The 14,603-nt window shown below is 41.3% G+C and overlaps 1 protein-coding gene across 3 annotated transcripts in view; it reads left to right on the forward strand.

Annotated features, from left to right (window-relative positions):
- Positions 1–14,603, forward strand: part of TRPC6 (transient receptor potential cation channel subfamily C member 6) — a 133,974-nt gene that overhangs the window by 71,218 nt on the left and 48,153 nt on the right. The window lies entirely within an intron of this gene.

Consider the following 14,603-nt stretch of genomic DNA (forward strand, 5'->3'; position numbering starts at 1 on the left):
CCTCTGCTTCCTTCCTTCCTTCCTTCCTTCCTTCCTTCCTTCCTTCCCTCCTTCCCTTTCCTTCCTTCCTTCCTTCCTTCCTTCCTTCCTTCCTTCCTTCCTTCCTATCTTTTGAGAGAGAGCTAGCACAAGTCAGGGAGGGGCAGGGAGAGAGGGAGAGAGAATCTCAAGCAGGCTCCGCACTGTCAGTGCAGGAGCTGATGTGGGGCTCAGTCTCACTAACTGGGATATCCTGACCTGAGCCCAAATTAAGAGTCAGTTGCTTAACCAAGTGAGCCACCCAGGTGCCCCTCCATCCTTACTTCTAACCCAGTAAAAGCTGGTTAACTAGTACCCTCAGTTAGTAATGCTTTTATGTTCTGTTATCAACAGACTAGGCAAACCATAATGGGGAAAAAGTCTATTATCATCAATTTTACTAAAATTTTACAAAACTACCAAGTCATGCGTAGAGTCAGCCCAGTTTTCTACATTTCCCGTATTTGAGGTTGTTCCAAATAATGATCCTATAGTCCTCTGCAGTCCCAAGTCATGAAAAAAAAAATGGATTGAATTGTCATGGCACAGAAGTTGATAAACTCTTGTATGAAGACTTTCAAGAACAGAGGTTTTTCTAAAGCAAAAAATAGAATGCATGAATTCTTTGACTAGTAACTAAGGTAACCACAAAAGTAAATTAACCAGAACATCTTACCTCGAGCATTCTGGAAACTTTTGAACTCCTCTTTTATGTTATTCTGCCTTTCTTAATTTCTGTGGCATCCCAAATGATGTGAATGTGTCTGTTTTCTCACATAAATGTTATAGCTGTGTGTGAACTGCACACAGTTTCTGCTGTGCAAGTCAGGATTTCCTAATAAACCATTGTTTCAACTTATGAAAAATCATGCTGGATTAAAACATCACTTTGCTGTGAAGTGGGTGTGTTAAAGGGACATGAGCCATCTCTTGCTAAAGGAACCATTATTTCTAAATGCATATTGGTTTTTATTTAATCTTCAGCTAGATCAAGAATGTATGGAGCTATTGATCTTTTGCCTGTCTTATCATTCAGTTACTTATTATTATTATTACCTTCCTTGGCATTATTGAAATGTAATTGTAGATGGACTTGTCTGTTTTAGGGTGATGTAGTTTACATAACTTTACAACAATTCCTGTGGTTGTATCTTGCAGCGATACTGAGCGTGGGCAGCAGCGCGGGTTACATTAGAAGTGAGAGCGAGCTGAGCGAGAGCAGTACCAGACGCTGGGGAAGGGCAGGGTCTGAGAAAACATCCTGACTACAGGGACCTGTCCTGGGAGAGCAGCCTCCAGCACTAGATGGAGTGGAAGCTTCCAGATTGGCATGTAGCGTCTAGTATGAAGGAATCTAGCAAGCAAAGAGGAAGGGAGAAGATCTGCCTCCGACTCAGGTTAGACTCCGTAGTTTATAGAACAAAGTAAGAGTTTCTCCGAGGTGCTAGGAGGCTGTCTGTGTGACACAAGAGATGCATTTTGTCTGATTTCTAGTTTCCAAGTAGCTGAACCAAATGCCACTTGAAGGTGTGATTAAAACCATAGCTTTAATCATGAGCTGATCTAGGCTTTATAGGGCCTGATGCTTATATAATTTTAAGGGCTCTGTTTAAAGGAAAGACAGAATTATGAATACCGGCTGCCAGAGTCCCTCCCCACGCCTTGGAAGGGACCTTCCAGCAGAGGCTCCAGGGGTTGAGCTGCCGAGAAATGTGCCGTGGGTCCAACTGTACGGCTCCTGGGCCTGACCTCTGTCCTTGCTTTTGCTTCTGTATCACAAGTGATTGGTCTGATTTTGGTCCTTCTCCGTGTGACGACGCCCCTGTTGTAGGGTATTTGTCCCCTTGCTGACCTGCAGAGCCGGCTTCTGCCCTCTGTCTCTGCGGTGGCTAAAACAGGCCGAGAGGAGGCCAAGAGGGTACTCTGCAAGCACATGGGTAAGCCGCTCTGGGACTTCAGCGGAGCAGGGAGACCAGGGAGGAGAGGGGCTGGGTTGGTTGTGGCGGATGCGAAGAGGAAAGTGGAACATGTGACATCAACACTGAGGACTGGGCATGGGGGTGAGTGTGCAACAGTTGTTGATGTGGGCCCGTGTGTTCACATTGGTTGAAAACACAGCAGGCGGTAAAACTGAGTTAAATACAAAAAGCCTCAAATTACTTCCACCCCCTCATTGTGTTCTTGGGATTCAGAAAAAGCAATTGGCAAATAACCTTCCTGTGCCAACAACCATCAGATGTTCTTAGAGTCCAAATTGTGAATCAAAATATGTGTCAGAACAGACACCCTGTGTGCTGGCCGTCTGCAGTGTCAGAGCCTTTCAGCCCCAGAGCCCAGCTAACAGCCTACCCAGGTGAGGGGGTGAAGCATGCAGGCTGCAGGCAGACTTCCCGGGCTCCATTCCTGCTCTGCCTCCTAGGAGCTGGGCGCCCAAGAGGAACTCGCTTGTGCTTGTGTCCCTTAGTGACCCCTCTGTGCAGTGGAGACACCCACAGAAAGTGCTGCGTAGGATTCTAGTGAGGACTGGGTTGTTATTTACAGGACACAGTCTGGAATGCGCCTGGCAGGCACACGTAAGTGGTGTCTAAGTATTTCACAAATAAATGTTTTCTGAAATTCTTCCTGGTTCTGAGATTATCCAGTTCTGAACAGCAGTCTATTCTGCCCAGTCTTCAGCATTGATTCACTTTGCCTTTAGATGATTCTGAGTTAAAACAAACAATTTTAAGAACACTGTGTGTATCAGAGGACCTTCTCAAAGAACAAAAAGGACAGCTCGGTGTGCGCTCATGCTTTCACCCAGACCATTCAGTTTTCTGTCATGAAGCAGCAGCCTGTGCTGGTTCCCTTAGGAGAATGCTCCAGAGGCAGGGCGTTCACGCGGGACGCTGCCCCGGCACCTGGCGTAGATTTCCATTCCCTCTATGTCCCAGCTGGGGTGTGACCGCTGCTGCTCCCGTGGGCAGTCTGTGCCCTCCGTTAATCCTTCCTGGTCTCACTCGGCTTTTCCTGAAGTGTGAAGCTTTTCTAGCCTTTTGATCTTTAAGCCTCTGTGTCACAAAGTGAAATCCTGTGGATGGACAAGTCTGGTATTTAAAGAACTTGGGAATTCCTGAGAAGGTGTGCTTTTTTACTGCTTAGTTTCAACTGCAATTCAGTTCATTAGGAGTTAAAAGGAGGAAAACAGTGACTATCCGTGCGTGGTTCATGTCTCCAGGATGTGTAGCTTTGGAAGAATCACTACTGTTTCAGTATTCCAGATGCCAGTCATCCTGTGGTATTAGTTTATAAATTATTCCTTTATATGCACTCTTAGGTCAACTTAAACTTCCCGGAAACACCTAAGAACGTTTTGTGCTTGGCTCAAATAATTTTTATTGGCATATTTACTTATGACCTCACACCCCTAAGTGTGTTTAATTTCACATACATTATTGTAACATGCCCAGGCTGAGAATACTCCCCATAGCAAAGGCAGTGGTCCACAGCCCCAGTGATTTCTGTGGTAAGAGAAAACAGACTTCCTGTAAGAGTTAATAGTGACAACAGCGATAATAAAATAATGATAAGAGCTTTTATGGAGTGTTTGATGTGTGCCCAAGGCCAAGCTAAGCAGTTCTTTGTCATGCTTTACCCATGTAATATTGAGACTGGAAGCACTCTGAGCTATTATTTGCATTTTAAAGATAATTTTTAACCAAAGTATTTCATAATGAGGCCGTATTCGTAACTATTGCACACGCTACATCATGATCTGCATTTTAGTGGCAGATCATGTGGGTATACATCTGTCCATGTCAGCTTCTCAGGATCTGATAGTTGCATAATGCTCCATTAGTTGGCCCTTTACCTTTTCCATCACACATGCTTAAAAGCATGAAGAATACACACATGTAGCATAAATTTATTTATTCAAATAGATGTAAATCTGGCTATAGATATGGATGTACAGGCAGATATTGATAAAAATAGCTTAGACTCCATTGCACCCCAGAAAGTATCTGGGTTAGCAGTAAGCTGAACAAAGTACTAAACACAGTTTAAAAAGAGTTATTATTTAGTTACTTCATTTTAAAATGTATCCTTTTGTAAATAAATAATTTCATGAAGTTGGTTAATGAATAAGTTTCAGATAGTGCTGTTCTTATAAAAGCTGCAGAATGTCCATTAAAATAATTAGATGTCACGTGCACACACATACTCCATACACCGCTTAACAAATGCATATAATCTATTTGGTTAATAGGTAATACTAGGACTTTGTCACAAAAATGTAAATTGTGAAATTCACGTTTACCCTCAGTGTTATAGAGGAACACTTGCTTGCTCAGTTCAGTCATTATGGGTATAAAATGATCAAGCAAAGCAAGACTTTGCTTCATAAATTTTTTAAGCATCTAGAGGCTTCAATTTTAATTGAATAGAGTGGTTTCGAGTGTTGTTTTTCAAATTAGTGAAAACGTGTTTAACCAAGATGCAGAGGAAGTGATTTAACAGAGCAAAACCCATTTGGCATTTTCAGGGGAAATGCAGATTTCAGGAGGAAATAAATGCATTGCAAAAAAAGAAAAAGAAAAAAGAAGAAATAATTTTTATTCCTGAAAAATTGTAGATAACTAAAATCACTCTTATACTGCCAGCTATATTTCCTTATCCAGCGTCAATACTGTTTACAAGAGACGGCACAGCCTTGTATCTATACAATGTTTTGAATTGTAACCTTTTTATTTATGTAAATGCCTTCAGCATTTATGTATACAGTGAATGGTATAACTCATTAGAAACATGACCTAATCAGCTATACTTTAAAAACTACATTCCCTGTATATTGGGAACTAAGAGTATTTAATTAAATCATCTTTTGATATTCATAAAATTCTAGAAAATATTTGCATATAAAAACAAAGAGGCAATTTAGGAATAACACCTAGAAAAGTCCACTCAATTAAAAGTAACTATAGTTATTAATCCCGATTTTATTTTTTTTAGTTTAATTTTTTTCAATGTATGAAATTTATTGTCAAACTGGTTTCCATACAGCACCCAGTGCTCATCCCAAAAAGTGCCCTCCTCGATACCCATCACCCACCCTCCCCTCCCTCCCACCCCCCGTCAACCCTCAGTTTGTTCTCAGTTTTTAAGAGTCTCTTATGTTTTGGCTCTCTCCCACTCTAACCTCTTTTTTTTTTTTTCCTTCCCCTCCCCCATGGGTTTCTGTTAAGTTTCTCAGGATCCACATAAGAGTGAAACCATATGGTATCTGTCTTTCTCTGTATGACTTATTTCACTTAGCATCAAACTCTCCAGTTCCATCCACGTTGCTACAAAGGGCCATATTTCATTCTTTCTCATTGCCACGTAGCACTCCATTGTGTATATAAACCACAATTTCTTTATCCATTCATCAGTTGATGGACATTTAGGCTCTTTCCATAATTTGGCTATTGTCGAGAGTGCTGCTGTAAACATTGGGGTACAAGTGCCCCTATGCATCAGTACTCCTGTATCCCTTGGGTAAATTAATCCTGATTTTAAAAAGAAAAAAAGGAAACTAAAATATACAGAAATTTATTTTTTTGACAGTTAAAAATATATATAGCTTATATATAAGCTTCTAAGGGCAGAAAATATACTGTAGTTAAGTTAATGTTCAGTGTTTAATACAATTTCACATGGAAATTATTACTCGAAACTTTTATTTATTTAAAAAATTTTATTGTTTTATTTATTTTAGAGAGAGAGAGACAGAGCCTGAGCAGGGGAGGGGCAGAGAGAGAGGGAGACACAGAATCTGAAGCAGGCTCCAAGCTCTGAGCCATCAGCCTCTAGAGAACCCCATATGGGGCTCAAATCCACGAACCATGAGATCATGACGTGAGCCTAAGGTCAGACGTCCAACCGACTGAGCCACCCAGGCACCCCAGCACTCAAAACTTTTATGAGGATAATGGTGTCGTCCTCTCTCCTTTGGAGGCACTTCCATTAATTAGAGGTGTCTGCATCATCCCTGTGAGTGGTCGTTGTTACAAGCACAGGTGTATAGCAGAAGAGAGAAATTCATATTTACACTTTTACTGATGCATGTGTTTTGAACTCCACACGCCAGAAACTGTGTGAGGGCTGGAGACAGAGCATGGTTCTTGTCTACCTGGGACTTACCCTCTGCTGCGTCACAGGAACACAGCAATAAGCACCCTGTGGTGGAGGCAGCCAGCACAGAGGGCTGTGGAGTACTGAAGAGAAGCAGCCACCCAACCTGGGGTCAGGGAAGGCGTTCCCAGGGTGCTCCTCAGACCCCATTCCTGCTACCTTACCTCAGGCCGCCACTGTATGGCACTCAGCTTTCAGCCACAAGTCTTCTAACTGGTCATTGGCCTCTTCCCTTGCTCCTCTCCACTCCAAACCCGAGTTAGATGCTTTCGTTGTGTCCACATCGTCCTCAGAATAAAGTCCAAACATTATAATTTGAGAGATCTTCCAGCATTGCACTGCCATTTTCCTACCATCCCAATTTCTACTTGTCTTGCTGCACTTGACCTTCAAGGCGTATTAAACGAACGAGAATTCCACAGATATGTTATGTGTTCTTGCTCACCTTCTTCCTTCTGTGCGTTCATCCCTGCTTTCTAGAACATCTTCTTTTCCCTTACGGGAGCTCTGCCTGGCTAATTCATTCCCATCATCTCGGTCTCAGTTCAGATCCTTCCATCCAAACCAGAAATACACGTTTCATCCTAGTCTCTTGTTTTCCATTCCCTCACCAAATCCTGAAAACTCTAGGGCTAAGCATCTTGCCATGGGCCATTGTGAAATTGTTCCTACTCACTAAAACACACCTGCAAGGTTAGTCTTCTTGTTCCCCATTATCAGAGAATTAATTAATCTGAGAGATTAAGTTACTCACTCAGGATTGCACTCTGTATAAGTCACAAGTCTGGGAGACAAACCAAATTCCACCTGGCTCCAGGGCCAACATGCTTTGCCAAGGCGAGGGTTAGACTAACAACTATTGTTTTTTTGTTCCAAAAACATCATTACTTGGAGATATTTAATTTCATTTTGTTTGTTTCTTCCATGGTTATACAAAAATCAAATCAAATAAAAAATACTAGATTTTTACATACTTTCATGTTTTTAACAATTCCTTTTAGATTTCTACTTAAAGTATTTACCTATTTTAAGCTAGGAAATGAAATTTTCTAGTTGTATATGTGTGTCTAAAGGTTAGAAAGTGAGAAAGGATTGGAAAATGAATGTAGTAGGTGTTTTTTTGTATCAGAGAAAAATAAATTACTTAAAAAGTAGTGTGGGCTGATTTTACTCGTATGTGGACTCTAACAAAGTTGACTACACAGAAGCAGAAGATAGAATGCTGATGCCCAGGGACAGAGAGGTGGGGAAACGGAGACATATTGGTCCAGGACACAAAATTGAGTTGTGTAGTACAGACAGTCTAGAGATCTAATGTGGAGCATAACAATGATAGCAATTCTGCACCGATCATTGCAGGATCGTTGAGCCTGACTGGACGTTTTGTGGTGCAACTTATGAAATTTATTTAAGTAACATGGGGACCGGACCCATGGGCAGAACGAGCTGTACTTTTGCTGTATGAAGCTGGTGCATATATGCTTAGTGCTCAAGGAGGAGGGGGCGTGCAGAGTATTAGATCATAAATGTCTTCTTCAATTTTCTATTTGTAAAACTACTTTTGCAAGATTTCTCTGGTGCTTATCATGCAGTTTGATATGAACTATTGGTGAGATGTGCAGGCAGTCATGAGCCCCTTTAAGGCTGTAGCAGCCAGCACGTATCTGATGCTTTTTAGAACTAGGCAGGGTATAGGTCAGCTCTCTGGGCTAAATGTGAATATTTCTCTGCTTCTATCCCTCATCAATACCAGAACTTTGCTAAGAGAGTAGATTTCATGTACTCTCAATGCAGAGGAAAAATGTAACTATGTGAGCAGAGGCATAAATTTTTTATTTTTATTTTTTTTTTATTTTTTTTTTATTTTATTTATTTATTTTTTTAATATATGAAATTTACTGTCAAATTGGTTTCCATACAACACCCAGTGCTCATCCCAAAAGGTGCCCTCCTCAATACCCATCACCCACCCTGCCCTCCCTCCCACCCTGCCCTCCTTCCCACCCCCCATCAACCCTCAGTTTGTTCTCAGTTTTTAACAGTCTCTTATGCTTTGGCTCTCTCCCACTCTAACCTCTTTTTTTTTTTTTTTTCTTTCCTTCCCCTCCCCCATGGGTTTCTGTTATGTTTCTCAGGATCCACATAAGAGTGAAACCATATGGTATCTGTCTTTCTCTGTATGGCTTATTTCACTTAGCATCACACTCTCCAGTTCCATCCATGTTGCTACAAAAGGCCATATTTCATTTTTTCTCATTGCCACGTAGTATTCCATTGTGTATATAAACCACAATTTCTTTATCCATTCATCAGTTGATGGACATTTAGGCTCTTTCCATAATTTGGCTATTGTTGAGAGTGAGCAGAGGCATAAATTAATCAACTTGATTGTTGTAATCATTTCAGTGTGTATATGTCTATTAAATCATGTTGTGCACCTTAAATGTATACAATTTTTATTAAAGAGTGAAATAAAATTTTTATCTGGAAAAATGCCATTAAAATTCTGGATTTCCTCTTAAAAAAAAAGCACTGTAGGAAATTCCCCAGTCACCCATAGATAACCTTTGTGATGAGATTTTGTTGTATTTTGTAGATCAAGACTGCATATACTGTATACATACATACCCTACCACATATTACTCACGATTTTGAGAAATAGGGGATACTGAAATGAAAGACTCCACTTTTTAATGAAAGCTCTTGCACTGTGGTAGAATTACACTTGAAGGCCTGACAGATGTTGAAGGCCCTTTATATGTTGGTAAATTTACTCAGTGTCCACGATGGGCCTACAATTCCAAATTTGTAAAAAAAAAAAAATATGTAAGACCACAATATAGATAAAAGTAATGAGGTGTCTGTCTTGATAGGACCTCCTTGTTTGGGACCTCCAAACGTGGGGGGATGATCAGGAGGAAGCCAGTGGCACTGATGGTGACAAAATTCACCTGGGCAAAACAGACACGATAGAGGTTTATTGAAGGCACCAGTACAGCAGAGGAGAGACTGTCTCCCAGGAGGCGGTGGGTGAGGAGCTGTTTTTAAAGGGCAAAGGAGAAGATAGGATGGAGTTGACATATGGAACTTTCCCTTTTTTGGTAACTGCGCACTTGTAAGTAGCCCATTGGTTAGTTAGGGCCTGTGGATGTTTTCAGGTGGGTTGTCTGATGGGACTGTCTGTATTCCATTGCTCAATGCCTATTTGCCCAAAGGCAGCCTCTATAAGTAATATGAAGAGAGGCTACTTTTTTTTTAATGTTTATTTACTTTAGAGAGAGAGAGAGAGAGAGAGAGAGAAGGCTCCAGAGAGAGCCTATTTTGAGAGAGAGACAAAGAATCTGAAGGAGGCTCCAGGCTCCAAGCTATGAGAACCTGATGTAGGGCTCGAACTCATGAACTGCTAGATCATGACCTGATTCAAAGTTGGACGCTCAACCAACTGAACCACCCAGGCGCCCCTGAAGAGAGGCTACTTTTAGATGGAAGGAATGCAAAGGAGTCATTTGGCGGAAGGCTCTGGGTAGCAGTGAGTGTTCCCCGCTGACTCAGGCAAGCACAAAGTCAGTCTTCTCAGAGATATGTCTCTCAAATTAACAGCCATTATAATTTTAAAATGACAAAAGAACACAGGGATGACAGAAGTAAGAGAGGAAAGAGTGTTTTCCTCAAATGTTGACATGGAAGAGGAAGAAAATTTCACAGAGAATCACCATATCCATTCTTAATCTTTTTGTGCAACCTTAGATTTTAAACAAGTTTATTTTCTATTCACACGCCTGAAATGGTCATCTCAAATGTAGAACCACTGAAATGGTTTAGTCTTTCCAATTAAGCCAGAAATAAGTGTCAGTGAAATGGACGCCTACCTAACCTTAGGGAAAATATGGGCTTTTTGCTTTTTTACTCTCCATTGAGGATTGAAATTAGTTTTATTACAGAATTAGTCTCCAAAGTTTAGTGGAATATATGTTTTACTTCTGGTATGACTGGTTCAAAATGTTTCATGAGAAAGAAGAAAGAAGAGAAAATTCCAGCTAGTGAGAGACAGTGGTTACTCTTCAGCTTCCCATCTGCTGGTTTATCCCAGAGACAGTACAGAATAAGAAGAGGCAAATAAACTGCACAGAAACCGTGCCTGTGGCATAACCTGAAGACAGTGTTGGGAGGAAGACCTATCCTGCCATGTGGTTCTTCTAGCTGGACTTAGATCAAATTGGCATGAGACACATTAACAGGAGGAAATCACATCTACTAGGAGTACATACAGGGAGTCCACACAAACCAGGAGTTCCAAAAACAGTGAGGCATCATGATGTTTCCGGGAGCTCAGGACTGGGGTCAAGTTGGAGGACAGGAAGCAGACACAGAGGACATGAAGGCCATCAGCAGGAAGGTGAGAGGAGATGTTTGGGAAAACAGGGCTGCTCTGTTACACAGATGGGTTCCTTTGCTGGAGAGGAATCTCTGTTAGTATCTCTCTTCCTGGTACAAGCAGGCAATTGAGGGGGAGGTAAAGAGCTTTTCCCGAATCTGCTGGGTTTGGATTGATTTTACTCAGGATAATGTTCATGACAAAGTGGCCCATCTTGGGGCAGCCTGCCCTTGGCCCCTACAACAGGAGGTGACCAAAGTTCAAAATAACCGCAAGAGAAAATCCTACTAGATCTTAATGCAAGTTCTCACATCCTGCTCCCCTGCCCTCCTCCACCCTGGCCTGCTCTGGAACAAGCAAGGACAGAGCAAGAAAAACTACGGGAGAGAGATCAGAAGAAAACTAGCAAACAGCTTTGGGTTGATCTAAAACTACTGCCAGAAAGGCTAAGCTGACCTTCCGTCTGAAAAATCCTAAAGACGGTGCCCTGGTAGATCAGAGCGTAGACAGGACTTGGAAGCATGCACACGTTGAAAAAGTATGCTTCATGATGTGTCTGATCTAGAGAGAAAGGCAAAAGTGAAGTGTCTTTTGGCTATTATCTAGGGAAAGAGAAAAAGAGCAAAAAGGAAAAAGGTTTTGTCTTAGAATAAGGTAGATAACTAACAACTTGAAGGGTCCACAGCCCCGTCTCCTGCACCAAGACAGCCAACAAACAGTCCGCTAAAGTGTCTGAACTCTCCATATACAGAAGGGGATGTTAGTGAACTAGAAATCTTGCATAGTAGTAGTAGTAAAATAATAGTAGTCGGAACAGAAAAAAGTTCCCATTGTCCTGCATCCTCACTGGAGTATGGCACAATTATTCCTGTTAATTTTGGCCATTCTCATAGATGTGCAGTGTGCCTTACAGAGGTCATCATTTCTGTCTCTGTTGGCTAATAACATTGAGTGGCTTTTTCTGTGCTTACTTATCATTCATACTTAAGCATTGGTGAAATGTCTATCAAAGTTTTGCTTATTTTAATTGGATTCTTCATATTATTGGGTTCTTTTTGCTCTTTTTTATTAGATTTTTATTACTGAATATTGTACATTCTTTATTTATTCTGGATACAACTCATTTATCAGGTAGGTGATTTGCAAACATTTTCTCCAAACTGTGGCTTATTGTTTATTATTTTAACAGTGTCTTTCAAAAAGTGAAAGTTCTTCATTTTGATGACACCCAATGTACCAATTTTTTAAAATTCATGGATCATGCGTTTAGTGTTGTATCTAAAAATGTTTTTGCTAGTCCGAGTTATGAAATTTATAAGCATGAGGTAGTCTATCATATGCTATTGTCCTTTCAATGCCTGCAGAACCTGTAATGATGTACCTCTTTCTTTCTTGGCATTAGTAATTTGTATTTTCTCTCTTTTCTGTTTCTAATCTGGGAGAGCTTTATAGATTTTATTGACCTCCTAAAAAAACTTTGTGTAATGCTGGCACTGGAGAGACATTCATTTCCTTACACCAGTCAATTCAGGTTATATCTGTACACTTTTCCATTCATTCAACAGATGTTCCCTGGGACCTCACAAGTGCAGGCACTGCCCCAGGCATTGGGAAGTATGTAGAATGCCTTCACAGGACTACATTCTTGTGAGAGAGACAGATCATAAATAAGACAAATAGGTAAAATATAGATGATGGTGATATGTGGTAAGATGCGGGGAAAAAGCAGGAAGTGGAGACTTAGAATGTTAAAGATTGGGGCTTTACTTTTAAAGCCCCTTGTGAGAAGGTGTCTTTTTTTTTCAAGTTTATCCATTTTGAGAGAGGAAGTGAGTGACACAGGGGCAGAAAGAGAGGGAGAGAGAGAATCCCAAGCATGTTGTGCACTGTCAGCACAGAGCCTGATGTGGGGCTTGAACCCACGAACCTGTGAGATCATGACCTGAGCTGAGATCAGAAGTCAAATGCTCATCCAACTGAGTGGCCCAGGTGCCCCTCCAAAGGAAGTTATACATATTAAAGTAGATTTACAGAATCCTGAGGCGTCAGGCTAAGATGACATTTAGCAAAATGTCATCATCCAGGCAGCTGAGCTCCCAGAGGAAGGTCACTCTGCCTGTTTCAAGGAGTTGTCAATGGGTAGTAAGGAAATTTCATTTTTTTCTTTTGCCTTTGTTTCCCACATCAATAACGTCTTGAGGTGAAGAAGGAGTCAATAGTTTAAGGTTATAGGTAGCTGTTTAACATTGGGTAAGTTACTGGGGGCCTTACTTTCCTCACGTGGAAAGTATCTGTATCATTAGAAAATAATTTTTACACATTTCCTCTTCTTAAAAAACTTAAGACAGGTACTTGAAAAGTGAGAAGTTGAAAGACACCACTTCTTTCTTTTTTGTAAAAATTTTTAATGTTTTAATTTATTTTTGAGAGAGTGAGAGAGAGCGAGCATGCAAGTGAGGGAGGGGCAGAGAGAGAGGGAGACACAGAATCCGAAGAAGGCTCCAGGCTCTGAGCCGTCAACACAGAGCCTGACGCAGGGCTCAAACTCATAAACTGTGAGGTCGTGGACTGTGAGATCATGACCTGAGCCGAAGTCGGATGCTTAACTGATTGAGCCCACCAGGCACCCCTGAAAGACACCGTTTCTAAGTACTCACCTGGCATTTTGGTCTGTGGTTTCACTGTTAGTGCCTTGGTGGATAAAGCAGAAGTGATGCAGAAATATATCCTGTGCACTCACATTCACTCTGTAACTCAGGGTGTTAATAAGGAATCACCGAGTAGGATGCATAGAGAAAACCTGAAACTTGGGCCCCGTTCTCAATTTTAAACTTACTCGCATAGCAATATAATGCAGTTCATCAAAATGGTGTGGTTGACTGTACAGGGACTGAAGTTTGTTTTTACCATGAAAGAAGAAGGGTAAAATAAGAATAACTTTTCCATAGAAAAGTAGAGCCTTGTTTTTTTGTACATGTGATTCCAAAGCCTCTAGGAGTTAGTCAGCGAGTTTGCTTTGTGTTGCACCAAAGCAATGGTTTCAGTGGTTTTCCTTTTCACCCATCTTCAGGGAAGTCGTATAACTTTTATAGCTCTAGCCACCTGGAAAATCCCATTTTCTACTGCGGCTTGCTGACCAGGCCCCTGACAGCAGAATGTAGCTGTGCCAATGGAAGTAGACACGTTCCATTGTTGGCCCAGTGGAAGTGGGAGCTTTCTAGCTACTATGGCTATAGTCACACTATGAAGCCTGCAGTGTTTTGTTTTGGTGAAATCGGTTTTTGAAAACACAGAAAAGGAGATGATGCAAAAGACCTTGGCTAACAACGTTGGTGTTATGGAAGAGTAGAGAAACGGTGAGTCCTCCCTTCCCTCCGAGGGGTTTTGCCTTGGCCCGTTCCTCTGTAAGAGAGGCAAGAACAGCAGCCTGATGTCACCTGTGTGTCCCAGGACCCACTCGTGGTCACTCCAACTAACTCACGTGGGGTGGGGGCGGGGTGCGGATGAGCTCTCCCAAAAGCTGCAGGCACGCCTCTGCTCTGCCAGCGGGGGCAGTGTTTCCCTTCCCTCCTCTGTTGGATTTGTGCTAAATACCTCCTTTTTGCAAACCAGTCTCTATTGTTTAGGGCTACAAAGATGGAAGAGCTAAAAAAAATAGTAAAGTTGAAGGAACGTTCACCACAAAGGCCAGGTAGTGTTGTAGGGGCAGATAGTGATTCAGAATGGGCAGAACGGGGCTTCTCAAGGGTATCAGTGATCTAGTCCTCAGACGGGGGCTCGTTGTGGGGGATACATGCTGTTAATTTTATTAAACTTAAAATTATAGCTCTATCTTTCACAATAGTAAAATAAGATATAAAAATGAACTACAATATCTGTGAACCTAAGTATACAATCTTGCTTTACCATTTATTGTTAGTATGAGTTTAGTAAAGAGTTTTCTGTGTATTATACAGGAATTGTAGAGGCCTCATTTTTGTTTTGTTTTAAGGGTATTCCATCTTAGTTTTTTTCAGCTGTATTAAAACATAACAACAACAACAACAACACTTTCCCCAAT

Source organism: Panthera uncia, chromosome D1, assembly GCF_023721935.1.
Source record: "Panthera uncia isolate 11264 chromosome D1, Puncia_PCG_1.0, whole genome shotgun sequence".
In the NCBI taxonomy this organism is placed as follows: Eukaryota; Metazoa; Chordata; class Mammalia; order Carnivora; family Felidae; genus Panthera; species Panthera uncia.